The sequence below is a fragment of the Bombina bombina genome, chromosome 6 (genome assembly GCF_027579735.1).
Source record: "Bombina bombina isolate aBomBom1 chromosome 6, aBomBom1.pri, whole genome shotgun sequence".
In the NCBI taxonomy this organism is placed as follows: domain Eukaryota; kingdom Metazoa; phylum Chordata; class Amphibia; order Anura; family Bombinatoridae; genus Bombina; species Bombina bombina.
In genome coordinates this window covers 580,742,931-580,766,166 of record NC_069504.1, presented here as the reverse complement: position 1 = coordinate 580,766,166, position 23,236 = coordinate 580,742,931, and the positions used below count along the sequence as shown (strand labels likewise).

General features: G+C 38.2%; 1 protein-coding gene across 1 annotated transcript in view; it reads left to right on the top strand.

The window, feature by feature from the left end:
* Window positions 1-23,236, top strand: part of APBA2 (amyloid beta precursor protein binding family A member 2) — an 821,823-nt gene that overhangs the window by 796,195 nt on the left and 2,392 nt on the right. The window lies entirely within an intron of this gene.

Sequence of the window (23,236 nt, the reverse complement as noted above, 5' to 3'; positions counted from 1 at the left end):
TTTAAGGTTTGGGAAACTTTGCCCCTCCTGGTAGGAATGTATATCCCATACGTCACTAGCTCATGGACTCTTGCTAATATGAAAGAAATGAATTTATCAGGTAAGTTCTTACATAAATTATGTTTTTTTAGTTAGGATTTTATTTGGGGGGTTGGTTGTGTGGGTGGTGGGTTTTACTGTTGGGGGGTTGTTTGTATTTTTTTTTACAGGTAAAAGAGCGGATTTCTTTGGGGAAATGCCCCGCAAAAGGCCCTTTTAAGGGCTATTGGTAGTTTAGGCTAGGGTTTTTTTGTTTTTTTTTCGGTGGGGCTCTTTTTATTTTGATAGGGCTATTAGATTAGGTGTAATTAATTTAAATATCTGATAATGACTTTTTTTATTTTGTGTAATTTAGTGTTTTGTTTTTTTGTAATTTAGGTAATTTTATTTAATTTAGGTAATTTATTTAATTGTAGTGTAAGGTTAGGTGTTAGTGTAACTCAGGTTAGGTTTTATTTTACAGGTAAATTTGTATTTATTTTAGCTAGGTAGTTAGTAAATAGTTAATAACTATTTAGTAACTATTCTACCTAGGTAAAATAAATAAAAACTTGCCTGTAAAATAAAAATAAACCCTAAGCTAGATACAATGTAACTATTAGTTATATTGTAGCTAGCTTAGGGTTTATTTTATAGGTAAATATTTAGTTTTAAATTGGAATTATTTAGGTAATGATAGTAAATTTTATTTAGATTTATTTTAATTATATTTAAGTTAGGGGGTGTTAGGGTTAGACTCAGGTTTAGGGGTTAATAACTTTAGTATAGTGGTGGTGACGTTGAGGGTGGCAGATTAGGGGTTAATAACTGTAATGTAGGTTGCAGTGATGTTAGGGACAGCAGATTAGGGGTTAATAATATTTAACTAGTTTTTGCGATTTGGGGGTGCGGCGGTTTAGGGGTTAATGTGTTTATTCTAGTGGCGGTGATGTCTGGAGCAGCAGATTAGGGGTTAATAATTTTATTTTAGTGTTTGCGATGCAGGAGGGCCTCGGTTTAGGGGTTAATAGGTAGTTTATAGGTGTTAATGTACTTTTTAACACTTTAGTTATGAGTTTTATGATACAGCTTTGTAGCATAAAACTCATAACTACTGACTTTAGATTGCGTTACGAATCTTGAGGGATAGGCTGTACCGCTCACTTTTTGGCCTCCCAGAAAAAGCTTGTAATATCAGCGCTATGGAAGTCCCATTGAAAAAAAGACTTTACGCAAATTGCGTAAGTTAATTTGTGTTACGGCCAAAAAAGTGTGCAGTGCCCCTAAACCTGCAAGACTTTTAATACCAGTGGTAGTGAAAAAGCAGTGTTATGAGCCTTAAAGTTGCTTTTTCACCCATACTGCAAAACTCTTAATCTAGCCGTTTGTTAAGTAAATATATATATAACACGTTGAAGGTTACTGCTGAGATAGAAATAAATAATATTGTAACCTAGGATATATAACAAAAATGTATTAAGAAACAAACATTTTTAAAATGAAAGTATATTGAAAAACGTTTACAAAACATTATGCTGCACATAAAGAACTCAATTTAAAATATGTTTTTATGTCCCTTTAATTAAAGATACTATTTGCTTCCCATAGTGTTTAAATACACCATCTGGTCTCTCTGTAACCTGTTAAACAGTTGAAATAATCTTTTAAAGCAATATTCAGTGCTAATTTATTGATACATTATTAATAGTTCCTCTAATAGTGATGCCGCGAATAGTTCGCCGGCGAATAGTTCACAGTGAACATAGCATGTTCGCGTTCGCCGCGGTGGGCGAACATATGCGATGTTCGATTCGCCCCCTATTCGTCATCATTGAGTAATAATTTGACCCTGTACCTCACAGTCAGCAGGCACATTCCAGCGAATCAGCAGCAGACCCTCCTACCTCCTGGACAGCATCCATTTTAGATTCATTCGGAAGCTGCATTCTTAGAGAGAGGAGGGACAGTGTAGCTGCTGCTGATTGAATAGGGAAATTGATAGCTAGGCTAGTGTATTCAGTGTCCACTACAGTCCTGAAGGACTCATCTCATCTTTGCTTTAAGGACAGCACCCCAAAAAGCCCTTTTTAGGGCTAGAACATCAGTCTGTTTTTTTTTTTCTGTGTAATCTAATTGCAGTTGCCTGCCTGCCAGCGTGCGTGTCAGGCTCACAGCGTATACTGTGCCCACTTGCCCAGTGCCACCACTCATATCTGGTGTAACAGTAGTGTAAATGTAAAAAAAAAAAACTTTTTTGACTGTGAAACATCAGTCTGCTTGTGTAATCTAATTGCAGTTGCCTGCCTGCCTGCCAGCTTGTGTGTCAGGCTCACAGTGTATACTGTGCCCACTTGCCCAGTGCCACCACTCATATCTTATGTAACAGTAGTGTAAATTTAAAAAAAAAAACTTTTTTGACTGTGAAACATCAGTCTGCTTGTGTAATCTAATTGCAGTTGCCTGTCTGCCTGCCAGCGTGTGTGTCAAGCTCACAGTGTATACTGTGCCCAGTGCCACCACTCATATCTTGTTTAATAGTAGTGTACATTTAAAAAAACAAACAACTTTTTGGACTGTTAAACATCAGTCTGCTTTTTTGTGTCAGGCTCACAGCGTATACTGTGCCCACTTGCCCAGTGCCACCACTCATATGTTGTTTAATAGTAGTGTAAGTGTACATTTAAAAAAAAAAAAAACTTTTTGGACTGTGAAACATCAGTCTGCTTTTTTGTGTCAGGCTCACAGCGTATACTGTGCCCACTTGCCCAGTGTCACCACTCATATCTTGTTTAATAGTAGTGTAAGTGTACATTTTAAAAAAAAAAACCTTTTTGGACTGTGAAAAATCAGTCTGCTTTTTTGTGTCAGGCTCAACTATGTAATTTTCCGTGGGAGTTTTGCCATGGATCCCCCTCCGGCATGCCACAGTCCAGGTGTTAGTCCCCTTGAAACAACTTTTCCATCACTATTGTGGCCAGAAAGAGTCCCTGTGGGTTTTAAAATTCGCTTGTCCATTGAAGTCAATGGCGGTTCGCCCGGTTCGCCCGTTCGCAAACTTTTGCGGAAGTTCACGTTCGCGGTTTGCAAACGCAAAATTTTATGTTCGCGACATCACTATCCTCTAACTCTAAAACAATCATCTTCAATTCTTTCTGAGTAACATAGCTACTTTATATGAGTCTGTCTGCACATGAAACTGATGTCTGTGGCACACTACTAGGCAGCACTTAGAAAAGCACATAATGGTAACTGCACAAATAAGTGCTAAACAGGATTGATGCTAATAGTAAGGCATATCTCTTGAGACACATGGAGCTAAACCACAAATGGTCAATTGTTTTTATTTTAACTCAATATATGCTGCTTTATATAATCATTTAGGCAAGAAGAGAGAGTGATATACAGAAAAATAATTGTAAAGCAAAAGAGAGAGGAATAGAGGGAGATAAATTAAAGTATAGCACTGGTTTTCAAACCTGTCCTTAGGCTTTCCCAACAGGCCATGTTTTCAGGATACCTTGGATGAGAGCAGGTAAATAACTGTTTACTAATCAGCTGATTATTTCACCTGTGCCCTAGTTCAGATATCCACAAACTGTGGCCTGTTAGGGAGTCTGAGGACAGGTTGGAAAACCAGTGAAGTAGACAAATAGGGAGCGGTAAAGATAGAATAAAAATATAGAAGAAAACAGAAACATTTATATTCAAAAATACGTATATATGTTCACTTAAAAAGTCTATTGATTCAAATTTGTTTTCATTAATAAACTGGGTTGTCTTAATTTTTAACATATATCTTCCACTAAAACTCCGATTGATGTAAACTAATAACACTCTAGATATTTGATTTTTCTACTTAGAAATGCACAATATATTTGTACCCTGTGATTTAAAAGGCTGCCAGGTACGATTTATACTACTCCACATCCTAGACGTATCACTGAGGAAGAAAGTTGCATAATAGAAACATTTTTTAAATGTAATTTTTTTCTACCATTTTGCTGAGAATAAATTCATCTTTCAGACTGATATGCTATGTATTGTATTTTCATGCTGAGATTTCTGCAATGTAAGAATGATTAAAGTCTATATACTGCTCACAGTACAGTCACATATTCCCCTTTTGCATTAGAAGAAACAGCATATAAAAAAAGACTAACTTTCATGTACAATGAATTAAGATTTTTCATTCACCAAAATTTTTCATTCAATTGTGAACTGCATTTGATAGATAGGAAAATATTGTATTATGAAGCCAGTCTATGAACCTCTGAGATAGCCTCTATTAAATAGCATTGTGTGGCTTCGGGCTGTGAACATTTTTTTTTTTTAATAGATGTTTCATTTATGAGATAAATTGATATTCAAAATCAGTGAACAAGAAAGAGAGTTAGCAGATAAAACAAATCCTTTTATTTCTCAGGTCATTTCTCTGGAGATCTCTCTTATATGTTTCAGTGTGATAAGAAAATAAAACTAAGGTGGCTGTCATTTTCTATTCATGTGTAGACACATATTAAATCAGTAGGTGGCATGACAGGCCCATCTTTTTGAGAGGACTGATATACATGGAGAAAGACGATGAATAATGATGGAGCCAACCATTTATGTTACTGCATCTATAAATAGCATCAGGCACATCACTGATACCATACAAATATAAGGCGCTATCCCAATCCATTAGAGGTAATTTGGTCTATGTTTCATATTGAAGTCTATTGCAATCCTTAAAGGGACATTTCATTTCCAGACAAAATTAGAATCCACATGGATGCATTTCAGCTGTGAATAGAAGCATTTTTGTAATGTACAAGTATTAGCAAAAATGCTTCTAATAAAAGCTATACAGTAGCTGTTTTAAAAGTTTATTTAAATATGCACCGTGCACCAGCATATTAAACACAGCACTTGCCTAAGGTGCTTGTACCATCTGGTAATGACTCAGTTTATTAATTGCTGACAGGATAAAAAAAAACACTGGCGCTCTGAGCAGCTGCAGTATTTAAAATGCTGGTGCACTGAGAATATCTAGCTATGCTTCACATGTACGTGCAGAGAAAAATGTTAACACTAAACAGTGATATCTTTTACTAGAAGCATTTTTGTCAATACATGTAATTTGCAAATATGTTTTGATTCAACAATGTAATCCATCTATGTGCATTTAAATTTTGACCGGAATGTCACTTTTAAAGACCATAATAGTCGAAAAATCACATGCTCTAGTTCATTAGATCATGTCATTTTAAGACTATCAACCCTGCACTACTGTGTGTGTAACCCTACAAATGGATTAAATGTTGCTTGGGAACTGCAGAGCACTGCTGGTTCCAAACGGAAACAGCAGCTGATCTAGTCAGTAGCATTAGTTGCACTTCTGAGTTGTGCAACTAGTGCTGCTGATTGGATCTGTGGTAGGATCCGCTCAATCCCAAGCAGCACTTTTACTGTCTATTTAACCCATTTGCAGGGGTTAAACACACTGTAGCGAAAGGTTAATGGTCATAAAATGACATGATCTAACGAATTAGAGCATGTCATGTTTTTTACTATTATGGCCTTTCCTATAATTGTCCATGGGCTTTTCATAGCATTAATTCCACTAATGCTTTAACATGAGAAACTCAGAAACAGTTATTTGACCACTTTTTTGTTTTCTCATGATTTGTTTAATGTATTAAATTCAGCAGCTTTGACCACTAGAAAATACAATGTGGCCTTTTTTCAAAATACATATTTTTAGTATTGGCACTTGCTCAGTTCCCATAATAATAAGCACAAAGTGTTTCCTTGTTTATTAAAAGCTATTGTAAAAATATAGCTCAGCTCATATTTTAAACTATATGAATGTTGCAACGTGCATATAATATCCATTCATTTAATCTGTTTTAAGATTTGGATGTGTGGAATATATACCTAGCGCCTGTGTAATCCTATATGCTCCGGCTGTCTTGACCTCTAGCTGTCAATAAGGATACTCTAAGAATATATGGATGTAGCCTGAGCGCCTCAACTAGAAGTGGGCTAGGATGTGAATAGGTAGTACACGTGTATTTATTAATGACAATAATTGTTGACAGTTAAAACAATTAAAACAATAATTAAAACAAAAGTTTAAAACATTAAATAATAATAACAGCCAATAGAATGCAAGCTCTATCTGATTAACTGATTGGATCAGACAATCGGATTGAACTTGAATCTGATTGGCTGATTCCATCAGCCAATCAGAATTTTCCTACCTTAATTCCGATTGGCTGATAGAATCCTATCAGCCAATCGGAATTTGAGGGACGCCATCTTGGATGACGTCCCTTAAAGGAACCTTCATTCTGTGTTAGGACGTCGGAAGAAGAGGATGGATCCGCGCCGGAGGTCTTGAAGATGGAGCCGCTCGTCATCGGATGGAAGAAGATAGAAGATCCGGATCTCCTCTTCTGCCCGGATAGGATGAAGACTTCTGCCAGATGATGGACCTCTTCAGCCGCCGCTTGGATCAAGACTTCAGCCGGATGATGGACGTCTTCAGCCCCCGCTTGGGCTTGGGTGAAGACTTCGGAGCCTGGACCGATCGGTGATACCCGGCGCGGTGAAGATAAGGTAGGAAGATCTTCAGGGGCTTAGTGTTAGGTTTATTTAAGGGGGGTTTGGGTTAGATTAGGGGTATGTGGGTGGTGGGTTGTAATGTTGGGGGGGGGGTATTGTATGTTTTTTTTACAGGCAAAAGAGCTGAATTCTTTGGGGCATGCCCCGCAAAAGGCCCTTTCTCTTGTTAAGTGTATCCAGTCCACGGATCATCCATTACTTATGGGATATTAACTCCTCCCCAACAGGAAGTGCAAGAGGATTCACCCAGCAGAGCTGCTACATAGCTCCTCCCCTAACTGCCATTACCAGTCATTCTCTTGCACCCAACGAATAGATAGGATGTGTGAGAGGACTGTGGTGATTATACTTAGTTTCATACCTTCAATCAAAAGTTTGTTATTTTATAATAGCACCGGAGTGTGTTATTCCTTCTCTGGTAGAATTTGAAGAAGAATCTACCTGAGTTTTTCTATGATTTTAGCCGGAGTAGTTAAGATCATATTGCTGTTTCTCGGCCATCTGAGGAGAGGTAAACTTCAGATCAGGGGACAGCGGGCAGATTAATCTGCAAAGAGGTATGTAGCAGCTTATTATTTTCTGACAATGGAATTGATGAGAAAATTCTGCCATACGTAAACTCAGCCTTAAATGCAGTAGCAGCAACTGGTATCAGGCTGTCATGTATGTATATTTTACACTTCAGTATTCTGGGGAATGGCACTTCACTGGAATTATACTGTATGCATAAAACTTTAGCCTAATTTGCAGGGACTAGCAACAGGCTTTTTAATAACACTCAATTTATTAATGTTAAACGTTTTTTGCTGGCATGTAAAATCGTTTAATTTTCTGAGGTACTGGGTGAAAAAATGTTTTGGGCACTATTTTTTTCCACTTGGCAGTCGTTTTATTTAATTTATGACAGTTTACTGATCTCTCTCACTGTTATGTGTGAGGGGGAGGGGCCTTTTTTGGCGCTTTTGCTACGCATCAAAAAATTCAGTCAGAAGTTTATTGTCTTCCCTGCATGATCCGGTTCATCTCTACAGAACTCAGGGGTCTTCAAAACTTGTTTTGAGGGAGGTAATCACTCACAGCAGAGCTGTGAGATTGTAGTTGACTGTGCTAAAAAAACGTTTATTTCTGTATTTTTTTTCTGCTATCAGGGTTAGTTATCCTTTGCTAATGGGAGCAATCCTTTGCTAAAATTGTGTTTTTTACAAAGATTTGATGCTATAACTTTTCAGTTTATTAATTTTCAACTGTCATAACTTTTTCTGTGCTTCTTATAGGCACAGTACGTTTTCATATTATAGTAAATTACTTGAAAAGTATTTCCAAGTTGCTAGTTTATTTGCTAGTGTGTTAAACATGTCTGATTCAGAGGAAGATATCTGTGCTATATGTGCTAAAGCCAAAGTGGAGCCCAATAGAAATTTATGTACTAACTGTATTGATGCTACTTTAAATAAAAGTCAATCTGTACAAATTGAACATATTTCACCAAACAACGAGGGGAGAGTTATGCCGACTAACTCGCCTCACGTGTCAGTACCTGCATCTCCCGCTCGGGAGGTGCGTGATATTGTAGCGCCGAGTACATCTGGGCGGCCATTACAAATCACATTACAGGATATGGCTACTGTTATGACTGAAGTTTTGGCTAAATTACCAGAACTAAGAGGTAAGCGTGATCACTCTGGGGTGAGAACAGAGTGCGCTGATAATATTAGGGCCATGTCAGACACTGCGTCACAATTTGCAGAACATGAGGACGGAGAGCTTCATTCTGCGGGTGACGGTTCTGATCCAAACAAACTGGATTCAGATATTTCAAATTTTAAATTTAAGCTGGAAAACCTCCGTGTATTACTAGGGGAGGTGTTAGCGGCTCTGAATGATTGTAACACAGTTGCAATACCAGAGAAAATGTGTAGGTTGGATAAATATTTTGCGGTACCGGCGAGTACTGACGTTTTTCCTATACCTAAGAGACTTACTGAAATTGTTACTAAGGAGTGGGATAGACCCGGTGTGCCGTTCTCACCCCCTCCGATATTTAGAAAGATGTTTCCAATAGACGCCACCACACGGGACTTATGGCAAACGGTCCCTAAGGTGGAGGGAGCAGTTTCTACTTTAGCTAAGCGTACCACTATCCCGGTGGAGGATAGCTGTGCCTTTTCAGATCCAATGGATAAAAAGTTAGAGGGTTACCTTAAGAAAATGTTTGTTCAACAAGGTTTTATATTGCAACCTCTTGCATGCATTGCGCCTGTCACGGCTGCAGCAGCATTTTGGTTTGAGTCTCTGGAAGAGACACTTGAATCAGCTCCATTAGATGAGATTACACACAAGCTTAAAGCCCTTAAGTTAGCTAACTCATTTATTTCAGATGCCGTAGTACATTTAACTAAACTTACGGCTAAGAATTACGGATTCGCCATTCAGGCACGCAGAGCACTGTGGCTAAAATCCTGGTCAGCTGACGTTACTTCTAAATCTAAATTGCTTAATATACCTTTCAAAGGGCAGACCTTATTCGGGCCCGGGTTGAAAGAAATTATCGCTGACATTACAGGAGGTAAAGGCCATGCCCTGCCTCAAGACAGAGCCAAACCTAAGGCTAGACAGTCTAATTTTCGTTCCTTTCGTAATTTCAAAGCAGGAGCAGCATCAACTTCCTCTGCACCAAAACAGGAAGGAGCTGTTGCTCACTACAGACAAGGCTGGAGACCTAACCAGTCCTGGAACAAGGGCAAGCAGGCCAGGAAATCTGCTGCTGCCCCTAAGACAGCATGAATCGAGGGCCCCCGATCCGGGAACGGATCTAGTGGGGGGCAGACTTTCTCTCTTCGCCCAGGCTTGGGCAAGAGATGTCCAGGATCCCTGGGCGTTAGAGATCATATCTCAGGGATACCTTCTAGACTTCAAATTCTCTCCCCCAAGAGGGAGATTTCATCTGTCAAGGTTGTCAACAAACCAAATAAAGAAAGAGGCGTTTCTACGCTGCGTACAAGATCTTTTATTAATGGGAGTGATCCATCCGGTTCCGTGGTCGGAACAAGGACAAGGGTTTTACTCAAATCTGTTTGTGGTTCCCAAAAAAGAGGGAACCTTCAGGCCAATCTTGGATTTAAAGATCCTAAACAAATTCCTTAGAGTTCCATCGTTCAAAATGGAAACTATTCGGACAATTTTACCCATGATCCAAAAGGGTCAGTACATGACCACAGTGGATTTAAAGGATGCTTACCTTCACATACCGATTCACAAAGATCATTACCGGTATCTAAGGTTTGCCTTTCTAGACAGGCATTACCAGTTTGTAGCTCTTCCATTCGGATTGGCTACGGCTCCGAGAATCTTCACAAAGGTTCTGGGTGCTCTTCTGGCAGTACTAAGACCGCAAGGAATTGCGGTAGCTCCGTACCTAGACGACATTCTGATACAAGCTTCAAGCTTTCAAACTGCCAAGTCTCATACAGAGTTAGTACTGGCATTTCTAAGGTCGCATGGATGGAAGGTGAACGAAAAGAAGAGTTCTCTCTTTCCACTCACAAGAGTTCCCTTCTTGGGGACTCTTATAGATTCTGTAGAAATGAAGATTTACCTGACAGAAGACAGGTTAACAAAGCTTCAAAATGCATGCCGTGTCCTTCATTCCATTCAACACCCGTCAGTAGCTCAATGCATGGAGGTGATCGGCTTAATGGTAGCAGCAATGGACATAGTACCCTTTGCACGCCTACATCTCAGACCGCTGCAATTGTGCATGCTAAGTCAGTGGAATGGGGATTACTCAGACTTGTCCCCTACTCTGAATCTGGATCAAGAGACCAGAAATTCTCTTCTATGGTGGCTTTCTCGGCCACATCTGTCCAGGGGGATGCCATTCAGCAGGCCGGACTGGACAATTGTAACAACAGACGCCAGCCTACTAGGTTGGGGCGCTGTCTGGAATTCTCTGAAGGCTCAGGGACAATGGAATCAGGAGGAGAGTCTCCTACCAATAAACATTCTGGAATTGAGAGCAGTTCTCAATGCCCTTCTGGCTTGGCCCCAGTTAACAACTCGGGGGTTCATCAGGTTTCAGTCGGACAACATCACGACTGTAGCTTACATCAACCATCAGGGAGGGACAAGAAGCTCCCTAGCAATGATGGAAGTATCAAAGATAATTCGCTGGGCAGAGTCTCACTCTTGCCACCTGTCAGCAATCCACATCCCGGGAGTGGAGAACTGGGAGGCGGATTTCTTAAGTCGTCAGACTTTTCATCGGGGGGAGTGGGAACTTCATCCGGAGGTCTTTGCCCAAATACTTCGACGTTGGGGCAAACCAGAGATAGATCTCATGGCGTCTCGACAGAACGCCAAGCTTCCTCGTTACGGGTCCAGATCCAGGGATCCAGGAGCGGTTCTGATAGATGCTTTGACAGCACCTTGGACCTTCGGGATGGCTTATGTGTTTCCACCCTTCCCGATGCTTCCTCGATTGATTGCCAGAATCAAACAGGAGAGAGCATCAGTGATTCTAATAGCGCCTGCATGGCCACGCAGGACTTGGTATGCAGATCTAGTGGACATGTCATCCTGTCCACCTTGGTCGCTACCTCTGAAACAGGACCTTCTGATCCAGGGTCCCTTCAAACATCAAAATCTAATTTCTCTGAAGCTGACTGCTTGGAAATTGAACGCTTGATTTTATCAAAACGTGGTTTTTCTGAGTCAGTTATTGATACCTTAATACAGGCTAGGAAGCCTGTTACCAGAAAGATTTACCATAAGATATGGCGCAAATACTTATATTGGTGCGAATCCAAGAGTTACTCATGGAGTAAAGTTAGGATTCCGAGGATATTGTCTTTTCTACAAGAAGGTTTAGAAAAGGGTTTATCCGCTAGTTCCTTAAAGGGACAGATTTCAGCTCTGTCCATTCTTTTACACAAACGTCTGTCAGAAGTTCCGGACGTTCAAGCTTTTTGTCAGGCTTTAGCTAGGATCAAGCCTGTGTTTAAAACTGTTGCTCCACCATGGAGTTTGAACTTAGTTCTTTATGTTTTACAGGGGGTTCCGTTTGAACCCCTTCATTCCATTGATATCAAGTTGTTATCTTGGAAAGTTCTGTTTTTAATGGCGATTTCCTCGGCTCGAAGAGTCTCTGAGTTATCTGCCTTACATTGTGATTCTCCTTATCTGATTTTTCATTCAGACAAGGTAGTTCTGCGTACTAAACCTGGGTTCCTACCTAAGGTGGTCACTAACAGGAATATCAATCAAGAGATTGTGGTTCCATCTTTGTGTCCTAATCCTTCTTCGAAAAAGGAACGTCTGCTACACAATCTAGATGTAGTCCGTGCCCTGAAATTTTATCTACAGGCAACTAAGGATTTTCGACAAACGTCTTCCCTGTTTGTCGTTTATTCTGGTCAGAGGAGAGGTCAAAAAGCTTCGGCTACCTCTCTCTCCTTTTGGCTTCGTAGCATAATACGGTTAGCCTATGAGACTGCTGGACAGCAGCCTCCTGAAAGAATTACAGCACATTCTACTAGAGCTGTGGCTTCCACTTGGGCCTTTAAGAATGAGGCTTCTGTTGAACAGATTTGCAAGGCTGCAACTTGGTCTTCTCTTCATACTTTTTCCAAATTTTACAAATTTGACACTTTTGCTTCTTCGGAGGCTGTTTTTGGGAGAAAGGTTCTTCAGGCAGTGGTTCCTTCCTTATAAAGAGCCTGCCTGTCCCTCCCGTCATCCGTGTACTTTAGCTTTGGTATTGGTATCCCATAAGTAATGGATGATCCGTGGACTGGATACACTTAACAAGAGAAAACATATTTTATGCTTACCTGATAAATTTATTTCTCTTGTAGTGTATCCAGTCCACGGCCCGCCCTGTCACTTTAAGGCAGGTAATTTTTCCATTAAACTACAGTCACCACTGCACCCTATGGTTTTCCTTTCTCTGCATGTTTTCGGTCGAATGACTGGTAATGGCAGTTAGGGGAGGAGCTATATAGCAGCTCTGCTGGGTGAATCCTCTTGCACTTCCTGTTGGGGAGGAGTTAATATCCCATAAGTAATGGATGATCCGTGGACTGGATACACTACAAGAGAAATAAATTTATCAGGTAAGCATAAATTATGTTTTTAAGGGCTGGTAAGGTAAAAGAGCTTTTCTATTTGTATTTTAGAATAGGGTAGGGCATTTTTTTTATTTTGGGGGGCTTTATTATTTTATTAGGGGGCTTAGAGTAGGTGTAATTAGCTTAAAATTGTTGTAATATTTTTATAATGTTTGTAAATATTTTTTTATTTTTTGTAACTTAGTTCTTTTTTTATTTTTTGTAACTTAGTTCTTTTTTTATTTTTTGTACTTTAGTTAGTTTATGTAATTGTATTTATTTGTAGGTATTTGTATGTAATTAATTTATTGATAGTGTAGTGTTAGGTTTAATTGTAGATAATTGTAGGTATTAGGTTAGGATTTATTTTACAGGTAATTTTGTAATTATTTTAACTAGGTAACTATTAAATAGTTATTAACTATTTAATAGCTATTGTACCTGGTTAAAATAAATACAAAGTTACCTGTAAAATAAATATTAATCCTAAAATAGCTACAATATAATTATAATTCATATTGTAGCTTTATTAGGGTTTATTTTACAGGTAAGTATTTAGCTTTAAATATGAATAATTTATTTAATAAGAGTTAATTTATTTTGTTAGATTTAAATTATATTTAACTTAGGGGGGTGTTAGTGTTAGGGTTAGACTTAGCTTTAGGGGTTAATAAATTTAATAGAGTAGCGGTGAGCTCCGGTCGGCAGATTAGGGGTTAATACTTGAAGTTAGGTGTCGGTGATGTTAGGGAGGGCAGATTAGGGGTTAATACTATTTATTATAGGGTTTTTGAGGCGGGAGTGAGGCGGATTAGGGGTTAATAACTTTATTATAGTAGCGGTGACGTCTGGTCGGCAGATTAGGGGTTAATAAGTGTAGGTAGGTGGTGGCAATGTTTGGGGTGACAGATTAGGGGTTAATAAATATAATATAGGGGTCGGCGGTGTTAGGGGCAGCAGATTAGGGGTACATAGGGATAACGTAGGTGGCGGCGGTGTGCGGTCGGCAGATTAGGGGTTAAAAAATTTTAATAGAGTGGCGGCGATGTGGGGGGACCTCGGTTTAGGGGTACATAGGTAGTTTATGGGTGTTAGTGTACTTTAGAGCACAGTAGTTAAGATCTTTATGAACCGGCGTTAGCCCAGAAAGCTCTTAACTCCTGGCTTTTTGCTGCGGCTGGAGTTTTGTCATTAGATTTCTAACGCTCACTTCAGCCAAGAGTCTAAATACCGGCGTTAGAAAGATCCCATTGAAAAGATAGGATACGCAAATGGCGTAGGGGGATCTGCGGTATGGAAATGTCGCGGCTGGAAAGTGAGCGTTAGACCCTTACCTACACGACTCTAAATACCAGCGGTAGCCCAAAACCAGCGTTAGGAGCCTCTAACGCTGGTTTTGACGGCTAACGCCAAACTCTAAATCTAGGCGTATCTATCTAGTTCTGTTTCCCTGCAGGATAGGATAGTGTTATTGATTTTTTTCAGGTATAGACCCCCTTTATAGGTACTAATTTGCCTGCGATATTATAGTACTAATAGAAAAAGTTCAAACTACAGCATAGGAAACTTAAAGTGATGGTAAACTCCTCTGTTGGTACTTGACAGATTCTGATTCTATAATAGCATATCTATTAAACCGCCTTAAATTTTTTAAACTTTTTATATGTAATTTTATTATATTTTCAACTTATTTACAAACCGTTGTAGCACTGCATCCCTCTGCCCCTTATATTTTCTTCACTGAAGGCACTAGATGTGTACCTTGTTTCCACCCTCTCTGCACCTCAGAGAATTTGTGCGCTCTGACCCTGCTATTTTCCATGCATGCGCATTGGGTTTGTAATATTGTAAAATATCAGTAAGTCTTAAAATAAATACAAGTAATCAAAGCATTTTTTAATATATTGCATTAGATGTAATTTGGTGTGTGTCATTAAGGTAATCTATCCTGTTAATTGATATTATCGCTACATATGGAGTTTACCATCACTTTAAGTTGTGACTATGGTTAAGTCTCTACGTATTATTAACCACTTTTTTTGATGTGTATGCTCTCTGGAACTAAGAATCGTTGTAATTCTATGTACTTATAACTTACAAATTTTGCTTACAGGTATAGTCTAGACACCAATATTAAATTTCATTATTTGTAAAATAATACAACCACTTCACTAAAAGCCCATAGGTGATTTGGGTATTGCTGCATGTGGGGCCCTGTGTTTAGGTAATTTTACTCTCTAGAGAGTCATAACACTCTGTAAAAGTTTCTGCTACTTTTTTCACTTAAGGTTATTTTTTTTATATTATTTTTGTATTTTTCTTTTTCTTTTTTTATTCACTTTGGTTGTTTTTTTGGCACACCCAATATTGGTTTACAAGATAGGAGCCAGTGGGTGCTCCACTTCACACCACAGTTTTCTCTATTACTGACACAGACAAATAAACACTCTATTTTTTAGTCACTTAATTCACAAATCTCACACTTAATGTGAGTCCTCTATTTTCACATGGAAAAATATGTACTGCACTCTGTCTAATTCGCTGGCAATGCCGCCTAAACACAAAGACAAGAAAACCAACAGGTTGATACCAGTATAAAGACTTGTAATGACTCTTCTGTTGGTAATCCAGAAAATATGCTGCTACTACAGCAACTCTCTGAACTAATTATGCCCCAATTTGAACTACATAAGCAGGACATTGCGAGCCTTTCGAGTAAGGTGAGACAATTCGCTACAAGAATAGCGGAGGTCGAAGCAAGGGTCTCAGATATAGAGGTTCGAGCTAATATACAAGAACATTCCACAGAGCAACCAAATTACTATATTATAAACAAGAATGGAAAATCTAGAGTATAGGGCCCGCCGTAATAACTTAAGAGTTGTGGGTCTCCCAGAAACAACGGAATTTCAGGATTTATTGTTCTTCGCCTCTTCCAAGCTCCCTCAGTTAGTTGGACTAAATACAGATTACACACCATTACAGGTAGAAAGAGCGCATACAGTTGGCCCAATACAAAATAATCCTGATGGTACTTATAAAGCCAGATCAGTACTCATAAAATTTAAAAATTTTCAGAATAAGATCAATATTCTTAGACATTACCGTAAAACCAATGCTATATTAATTGGCCAATACAAAATATTGATTATTTCAAGATTTTTCAGTGGAAACTTTGGCCAAGAGGAGAGAAATGTCACCCTACTGCTCCAGACTAATTAAGACAAATTTTAATGCAAGACTTTTGTATCCAGCCAAAATTTCTCTGGAGAAGGACCGTTACTCAATAACACTTGATAGCGGAGCGGAAGCACAGGGATTTTGTTGCAAGCATAAAATAGATTGATTTTATATAGATCATACATATTTCTTTAATATGTACTTTTATATTAGGAGTGTCCAGGCTTTCCAGGCTATTCTCGCAATGCGGTCATCAATCGAGGGTGGGTGGGGAGACAACAGGGTGTTTTTACTTTTTTTGTTTGTTTTTTTTGTTTTGTTTTACTTCCTAAATGCTGGATAAGCTAAAATTTGTCTCCTGGAATGTTGGGGGTATATCATCCCCAATTAAGAGGAAACTTATCATTAAGCAACTTGGGAAACATAGACCCGATATTGCATTTATTCAAGAGACGCACCTCAAATCCCATGAAATGATGAAATTAAATTCTAGTTGGGTAGGAGACATTCTCGCCACAACATATGATAAAAGGAAAAGGGGTTTCGCCATTTTGATTAATAAGCAACTTTTGTACCAAATTCTATCACAGGAAATTGATCCAGAAGGAAGATTTCAAATAATAGAACTACTGATTAATAAGTGTCATTTTGTCCTATGCAATATCTATGGCCCAAACTCTTTAGACAGAGGAATTTGGGATAATCTATATTTGAAGCTATTCCCATTTATCGGGAGGAATGTTATTTTGGCTGGAGATTTTAATATGGCGTTTTCCCCTGTTCTAGATAGAACTAATGCTCGTCAAGTATCTAGGAAGAATAGGGAATCCAAAGTATTACAACATTTTTGTCACAAACTTTCAGTAAAAGACATTTGGAGACTACAGTACCCAGATAGCAAGGAGTATACAGGTGAATCCAAGACCTTCAAATCCTTTTCAAGAATTGATTATTTTTTAATATCTAGCAACATGTTGGGTCTAGAGATTAAGGCAGATATAGGGGATATTACCTTTTCGGATCATGCCATCATTTCACTGGAGATCAATACTATTTGCTCACAGAGTCAAACTAGGTTGCGATTTTTCTTTCCTCAATACCTAGTAAACAATTGCAAATTTAAGAACTGGTTGCAAGAAAGGTGGAAAGAGTTCTATGATTTTAATGTTTCATTTATTGATAGAATGGAAGATAAACAAGGGGCGCCAACATAGTGTGAATCGTTCAAACAACAAGTATAAAAGTGATGTGCAAAAAACTACTCACAAGGAAAGTGGCACCTTAAATGAATAAGGTGCGATAAAGCAGGCTGACATTCAAATTCCAGCAGTCAGTACGCTGGAGGTCTCACCCAGAGGACCTGTGGAATCCAGATAGGCGTCTAGAAAGTAGCACCCACGTTTTTTAGGGCCAATGGCCGGACCAGGTGAGCTGCAAGCTGATAGGTGTTCTCCTGCTGCACTCACGCCACCGAGACTTTTCTCCAAAAACGACAGTGTCAGTGTATGAAAGGTTCCGTGGTAAAAGTCCTGTTTCAAAAACAAGTGGATCGTGGAAAGAAGCAAAAATACCGGGTCGTGGTATAAAACAAACAGTATTTATTTTGCAACGCGTTTCTCAGTCTATTCCAGACCGTTTCATCAGAGTTCTATGATTTTAATGTTTCATTTATTGATAGGCCAGAAATTTTCTAGGAAACGGCAAAATCTGTACTTAGGGGTGAAATTAAAGCCTTCCTATGTAGATGGGAAAAAAAGAATAAGTATAGGGAAGAACAACTAGCCAATCAGGTAAAGAATAGTTATGGGAATTATATAAGTAACCCGTCCCAGACCTCCTGGGGTAAGTATTCCGCTGCCAGACTAGAAAGAGATTTATTCTTGAAATAGAGGATAAAAAAAAGCTATTTTCAGCGGGTATTATGGGAAATCTGCAAAATTTCTAGCTAAATTATCTAAGAGCAGGAGCCAAAAGAACTTTATAGCAACAATTTAAAGTGGAGACAAAAGAATCACTTATATTAATTATATAATACGAGAATTTGTTAAATATTTTCAGGAAATCTACTCTGCTAAAGAGGTTAATGAGGAAAACAAAAGGAAATTTTGACAAAGTATAAAATTGCCTAAAATTACTACCCAGGACCACCTTCAAAGATTAAATGAACCTATTACATCAAATGAGAATTTAGAGGCTATTAAAAGTGCTAAATTAAACAAGACCCCAGGCCCTGACGCCCTCCAAGCTGAATTCTATAAACGTCTCCACAATCAAATTATCCCCACTTTATCTTCCCTTTTCAATAAATACTATGCTAAAAACCAAATGCAATCAATGTTTTTTACGGTATCCAATGTGGCACTGATTCCTAAGAAGGATAAAGATCCAGAGTTCCTCTCATCATATAGGCCTATATCCTTGTTGAATCAAGATTATAAGCTTTTAACAGCCATCATTTCACAAAGACTTAAACAAAGCTTGAACTCAATAATACATTTGGCTCAAACAGGCTTTATGATGGGAAGGAACCCGGTGAAAAATCTTCTAAAAGCTATATTGGCCATTTCTGGACTAAACCAATAAGCAAGAAGTCCCGCAATAGAGTTGATCTAGCCTTGATTACAATCTACGTGGAAAAAGCGTTTGACTCCATAGTCTGGGACCACTTATTTAGTTTGCTTGAAGGATTTGGTCTAGTAGGCCGTTTCTACCAATTTGTTCGCTTAATATATCAGGCCCCATCCTCTATCATTGTTAATGGTGAGCTATCTGATAGGTTTACTTTGAAACGAGGTACACTGCAAGGTTGTCCTCTTTCCCCATTGCTCTTTAATCTATCACTAGAACCCCTTGCGATCCTATTAAGAAAGGAGCTAAAAGGGATTAGACTAGGTGATTAGAACTTAGTACTATGTTATTTGCTGATGACATTCTTCTATTCTTGAGCAACACAAATCAGTCTATCCCCCAAACTTTGCAGACCATTGAAGTATACAGTTCCTTTTCAGGGTTATATAATCAACCTGGCGAAATCTGAGCTTCTTTGGATGTATAACCCAAAGAGTAATACTCCATATCCCTTTAGGGAAGTTAAGGAAATTAAATATCTAGAAAAAAATCCGGCACAATGGTACGAACTGAATTTCCCTAAATGTTTTGATGTATTTAAGAAGAAATTAATTGATTGGGACAACCTCACTATCTCCTTGTCTGCACGTGTTATGTTAATAAAAGCAATCCTTTTCCCAAAACTATTATATTTATTACAGAATCTGCCTCTCTTACTTTTGAAAAAGGATATACATTATTTACAAAACATTTACTATAATTTTATTTGGCGAGGGAAAAAAATCAAGGATTTCTCTTTTTAAATGATCACTTTTTAAGGATCATCTTGGCGAATTGCGGGGGAGCCTACGGCCACACCACCCTGAATGCGCACAATCTCGTCTGATCTCGGAAGCTAAGCAGGGTCGGGCCTGGTTAGTACTTGGATGCCCTCCAGGACAATATTTGGTTAAGGGTTCATCCCTTCCTCAAGCAAACTCTTTTTCAAGAGATCTTGTTCTTCTAAGTTCCCATGGATGGGAAGTGAACCCTTAAGAGAGTTCCCTTGTTCAAACTACAAGGGTGTTTTGGTTTTTTTTGGAGACCTTATTAGATTCTCTATCTATGAGAATATTTCTATCGCAGGACAGGGTCCTTCCTTCAACCAGATCTTGTTTCTCTGCAGCTGATTGCTTGGAGTTTAAAGATTCTTGTCAGAAAGCATGCGAGACTCTGCTAAAATAATGATTACACTGGCATTTTATCTGAGAATGTAGTTTCATGCTTTAAGGCTGCCCTGTAATGATTGATATAAAGAAATGAATTATTACACTGCTACTTCACTTGTGACTATGACAACTTGCAGCCTATGTGTGTTTCTGCAAACAGAAGAAATGCAATGTGAGCTCTAATCTACCATATGAAATAAATTACTATTCTGTCTTAGTATTGCAAAAAATATTTTTATTGATATAGTGACATAATAGATTAGTTATATACATTTCTCCACCAATAAAAAATAGAAGGTAAAGGACAGAGAGAATGAGCAAATGTGGGAAAACAATATCTTAGCTTCCAGTTTTTTCAATGTTCTATTCTCCTTAATTAGAATTATTACCAGTGTATTTTGTCATTGCAAGAGAGTGGGCCTAATACATCTAGTTATTGTAGAATGTTACTTACATAATCAAAATATTCTTGCCTTTAGAACTGAACATTTTGGCAATGCCACTATATATTATTGTCAGTTATTTGTAGAGCGGCAATAGGTTCTGCAGCGCTAGCTTTGTATAGCATAAATGTAATATAGGCATAACTATTAAATCAATTCCAGTATTGGGGGCTGCTGTTTCCGTGCGAGCCTTCAGGCTCGCCGGAAACAGAAGTTATGAAGCAGCGGTCTAAATAGAGCTACTCCATAACTTGTCCGCCTGCTCTGAGGCCGCGGACAGAAAATCAACCTGATCGAATACAATCGGATTGATTGACATCCCCTGCTAGCGGCCAATTGGCCGCAAATCTGCAGGGAGCGGCATTGCACCAGCAGTTTACAAGAACTGCTGGTGCAATGATAAATGCAGACAGCGCATGCTGTCTGCATTTATCGATGTGCAGCGGACATAATATGCTACATTGTATCATGTCCACTCGCACTATGATAAATTTACCCCTTGGTCTGAATTTCAATATATCAGAATTCTGAAGTGAAAACATCCCATGTGATAATTTTGGCACTGTATTCTAATATCCCCATTTATGAAACTGCAGGTGCCCGAGAGTTGCAGGTTAGTGCAAGCAGGTCTAAAATGCTAGTTAAGTAGCTGTGGTCCTAAGACTGCTGATACTTAGCGTTTCTGCCTGAAAGTGGGTGGAGTTAAATTATCTGACCTAGATGACTGACAAGCCCTGCTTTGGCGCAATTGGTTGTGCGAGAGCAGGGGGCACAGCAGCACAAGCAATTGCTTGTGCAATGATAACTACGGGCAACAGACATTACCCGCTTGCCAGGTGGATAAAGATCCTGCATGGGAACCTTGTCCCTCTGGACTCTGACAAATGGCCTAAGTCTTTCCCAACCATAAGTAGAACAGTTGTCTGAGTGTTATAGTTATAGTGTAGTGTATAGACTAATGCTGGGTAAATGATTCAACTGCACTTAGCAATTAAAGTATCAGCAAAACTGTAGTTAAAAAAAAAAAGAAAAATAGGGGGATATCCAGATTTTCAAGTAGTTTTTTTCCAAAAAGTTTTCATTGACCTTTCTGGAATAAATATAAATGCAGATAAAACAAAAATAAAACATGGCAGCTAATTTGTTCATTGTTGATAATGATTGGCCAATATATTTTAATAGTTTTTTTTCCCCACTTAAAACCATTTATATCATGAATGTTCTCGTGACCGTATTTAATTTGTATAAAAATGAATTAAACTATATTTTTATTTTTAAATTTTGAACTGAGCAGACAAAAAATAATTTTAACATTAAAAAATGTTTCAAGGATTGTAATACTGGTGTGGAATTGTTCCCATGCAAGGTGTATGGGGTGGTAACATGCACCAAATGTATTTAAAAACCTTGTAATGAGTTATCCTGGTGATTTCATATGGATTAGCAGTGAAACCACAATAAGTCATGCAATGTATTGCACAGTAGAATTTGTAACTGTATCAGCTGTAATTGGTACAAGCTGCCCAAAGAGAGCATATTATTTTAAAATATTAATATTATTAATACAATGAGAAACCTTCTTTATGGAGATAAAAAAATGATTTCTTAATTCTCATCAGTAATCACTAAATTACCCATTTTTTCCCACTTTCAATAACTTCCAGTCTGCTCCTTGTGTGTCTTAAAGAGACACAAAAAACCTTAATTACAATTCTGTTGCTTTGCTATAGAATAGCAACATATCAGCCAAGTGTAATGTTTAAAAAAACAAATTAACATTTTGTGTTATGCAATTGTTTTCAAAAGCCACACTCCACACCCACCACTTTCTCTACTTGGAAGAACCAATCCAGGCTTGAGTTGACAACAAGGCTAGCTATGGTCAATATGTTAGTATAAAGCACATTGTTCTGCAGATATTACCCATTGAAGCTAACTAGGGGAAGATATGTAGCAGCCGGGCTTGACTTCTTAAGGCTGCAGTCTGCATTTCCAATTCTTAGAATCTTCATAGCTAAATTACAGGTAAAGGGGAAAAAATAAATAATGAAAGTATAATGCAAATTTGTTTTAATGTGCATAGCAAAACATTTTAAATTAAAATCTCAAGGTGTCCCTGCACATTCTCTCCTTGATTCTAAAGGATCACATTTTGACCTTGGCTTTAAAGAAGTTACAGTGGATCCTCTTATTTTCAAGAAGCAAAAACTTTGTTGCATTAAAAAAAATCGTACTAACTTAGTAGGAATTTCTGTTTAAACTTTGTCTTTAAAAGGTTTTTCAAGCATATTGTGTTATATACTATATTTCCAAAAAATGTCTTTCCAATTTACTTCTATTATCAAATTTGCTTCTTTCTCTTGTTATCCATTGCTGAAGGGAGAGCATTGCACTACTGGCAGCCAGATAAACACATCTAGTTAGCCAATCACAAGAATGTCTTAAAATGACAAGCTCTATCTGAATCATGCAAGTTTAATTGTGACTTCCCTATCCCTTTAAACTAAAACATACGTGAAGATAGCAAACATCAGATTGTGGTCTGTTTTATGGACGTTTTGTATCTTCCTGATTTTATCCAAGGTCTCAAACAAGGAATAGGCTATCTGTAATAACAAGCTGAATACCTTAAAGAGACAGTAAACACCTCTAGTTACAAGAAATTATTGTGTGCTACAAGAGAATGACATATCACCTAAATCAAATAAACATCCCGTTTACTGCATTTATTTTTAAAAAGCCACACTCCACTCTCCATTTGACTTATTTGGAGGAGCCAATCTTAGCCTCAGACAACAAGGCTAGCTATTAGGCCTGTGCATTCGGAAGTTTAGTTAGCTGTCGAATGCAGAGGGAGGCGTCCGGTCAAGGCCTACAGATTTTTTTTTGTCAGATTTCTTCTTGTGAAAGTTCAACACACCTGTGACCTCTGCAAATCCAGATCATAATGTGTTGCACTTTCACAAGAAGAAATCTAGCTTTGAAAAAAGCCAATGGCTGTGAGTAGCCACCTGGATTCAGCAGTTAATGAAGCTGCGGAATGCACAAGCCTACTAGCCATGGTAATAATGTTAGTATAAAGTACATTGTATTACATTTGTTTTCAGTT